This window comes from Amphimedon queenslandica, unplaced genomic scaffold (assembly GCF_000090795.2).
Source record: "Amphimedon queenslandica unplaced genomic scaffold, v1.1 AMPQUscaffold_12945, whole genome shotgun sequence".
Classification (NCBI taxonomy): Eukaryota; Metazoa; Porifera; class Demospongiae; order Haplosclerida; family Niphatidae; genus Amphimedon; species Amphimedon queenslandica.
Genome location: NW_003546819.1, coordinates 19,873 through 22,809, shown reverse-complemented (window position 1 = coordinate 22,809; position 2,937 = coordinate 19,873). Strand labels below are relative to the sequence as shown.

General features: G+C 32.2%; 1 long non-coding RNA gene across 1 annotated transcript in view; it reads right to left on the bottom strand.

Moving 5' to 3' along the window:
* Positions 1-1,596: 1,596 nt before the first annotated feature.
* The window catches only part of LOC109586105 (uncharacterized), a 6,440-nt gene continuing 5,099 nt past the window's right edge, over positions 1,597-2,937 (bottom strand). The window contains exon 3 of the long non-coding RNA XR_002186826.1: positions 1,597-1,690. This is a non-coding gene — a long non-coding RNA (uncharacterized LOC109586105). The remainder of the gene's footprint in view (positions 1,691-2,937) is intronic.

The window sequence follows — 2,937 nt, the reverse complement described above, 5'->3', positions numbered from 1 at the left end:
AATAAGAGCTGTATATTCATCCTATAGAATAATGAGATAATGAAAGATTGGTTTCTAAGGTTGCCCAAAAAGATAAACTAATTTCCATTGACATTAGTGAAACTGAATGTACATGTAAATATGTACAACCATAGATATTAGAGACTGTACATATACAGGATTGGAAACAGGAATACACTCCACATCTTATTATTATAATAGTTATGAATAGTTATTAAAAACTAACTTGTTGGTTTATAGATCTACACTATTGTAACTTGTAAGTATTGTACAATTCAAAACAAAAACACCCATAATTAAAAAATAGAAAAAAATAATAGCAACAACTATCATTGAATCAAATATTACACTTAAAGAAACATAAAATCTTTATTTCAAACAAATCCTTCTTTGAAGCAGGAGAGGGAGACAAAAATGCATGTGGGTGCAAGTTATTTTGTCTCAAAAGGAGGAGAATAAAGCTTGTATGGATCTAAATACATAGCTTAAGCGTCAATTCCAAAGTACATGTAAGTCAAATGAACCTCTGTCCTACAGAGGGAAGACAAGCAAAAATGAGTAGAAATTTTTTTACAGCGAAGCTATTGCTTAGCCAACACAAAAGCTTATTTTACAACAGTAAGTGATAAAATACAATACTTAGTTACTTATGTGGTAACTGTCTAGTCTCTTTAATATAATTAATTATAATAACCACACATCCTCCATATAATTTAATCCTGCAATCATCTAATTCTTCAGTTGTAGTCGTTCCGTCTTTCGTTCTCTCAAGTTCTCTTCAGTTCTTCTACAATTCGTACATTGAATAGTACTTCAGTTCAATTGGTAGCGTGAGCTACATTGTTCATTCATTTCTTATTATTTGATTCTATATTGCTTGATTCTATATTGTATGCTTCTTTCTATAGTTATTGTGAATTTCCTCTTATTCTCTTTCTTCCTTTATTCATACAGTGTGTTATCCTTTTTCTTTTGTTCATCTCTATTCTTACTTCTTTATTTTTATTGTGTATGTCCTTCTGTCTGTCTCTGTTTTCTTATTGTTTGTAATTGTTTTTATTTTATTGGTTTTGAGACTAGGCAAATATACAACAACTTACCACATGATGCATCATAAAAAATCCCTATAATCCCTCAGGTTTAGTAGAAAAGACAAAAACTGGCTGACGGTAGGCCAACATGGCGGAGAACAAGGACGTATGGTCAAATTGTACACAATGTAATAGATCACGTGATGCCGTTTCCTATCCCGATATGTATTCTCTAATATCTAAGGTACAACTACAAGGTTGGGTAACTCCACAATACTGCATTGATTCTAACATGAAGGGCTTGAGTGATTGTGTTTATAAAGCAAGAAGTACTTGAAGGTCCTTTATAATCATTGAGCATATAATAAGCAGTAGTGCTTGACTTGTACTTATACATAATATGTACACATGTAAGTACACATGTAAGTACTACTCTAGTACTTCTAAGGCAGCTAGTACATGAGTTTCTAATTATGACAGCTACATACATATACAACATACACATGTACAATACATATTTCTAAAATAAAGTATATAATACTGCAACTAAAATGACTTACTCCGTTTGAATGTGAAGGATCAGCTCCTTTCTTCAGCAGTAATTCTACAACATCACAGTTTCCTCCTCTTGCTGCTTCAATAAGAGCAGTTTCTTCAGCCTGTAATAACAAGATAAGGATAGATTGGTTTCTAATATTGCCATTGCCCCAAAAACATGAATGATAATTTAATAGCATCTGGTACAACATCATCTAAAGTTATATTCTTGTGAAGTCAGACCCTTTCCTTTAGATACTGGGACACTGCTTCAGTGTGTAAAAATGTTGAGGAAATTACACTAAAGAGTTATTGTTATATGTATTTATATTATTGTTAGTTATATTATTGTTAAAGTCTAGTGTTATCTATAATTATGTCCTGTTTCTTCTAGAGCTCTCTACTTTAGAACTTTCTACTGTGTATGTCCTATATTCTAGAAGATTCTCTGTTGCATTTAAGGAAGTGATTTTTATATAATTTTGTCAGTGGTTTTTGTTCTCTTGTGTCTTGTTGCTTTGATCATCTAAGTTGTTGTTTATCATTAAACTTATCAAGATTCTGTGACAAAAAGTATAGGAGTCTATAGCTACAGTACATGAGGATATTTCAAAAGATAAGGGCTAGAATATTGAGGAAGGCATAATATTAAATTTAAATTAATAATCTCACAAGCATATTTAATATGTGATGTGAGATTATAATTCCACAAATGGCAAGGCAAATATATGACCATGTATTTGGCCGATTATCTACTCAAATCTGTAGCAATTTTAAAGGTTTAAAAAATATATAAGCTGCTCACGTGATCTGCCACGTTGGCCTTAAAAGGCAGGAAATGTAATTTAATAATAGGAAGGCAACTAAAAAAATTGTGCCAAAATGACACATTTTTCATGCACTACACGTGTCAGACCACCAATGAAGAATTGGTCAAGAATTTTTCTTGCAGAAGCTAAAGCTCCACATGTACAAGAAAACAATGGTATAAAGCTGCTGTAGCTGTTGGTGTCATCCCCAATTATGAAACATAAAAGTTTGTTAATTTAGCACACAGGTGTGCTGTTTCAACACAGGAAGCTGTGTTGAAAAACAAATATAGCACACGTCATAATCTAGGACAAATTCTGCGTCAATTTGACACAATTTTTTTTGTTTGTAATAAGTGTCCATCTTATCAAAATGATCAGAGTACTGCATGGCTAGTACAATATGTACCTTTTGCATGGTACTGTTGATATGAACTGTACCCTTTACTAAGCCAATGAAACTTTGCATGTGATAAGTCATCACACTACCTGAAAATATAGCAGCATCCCTGCAATTGCCATGCAAGTGGTGCAATATCCATTTTATACAGAAAAATTAC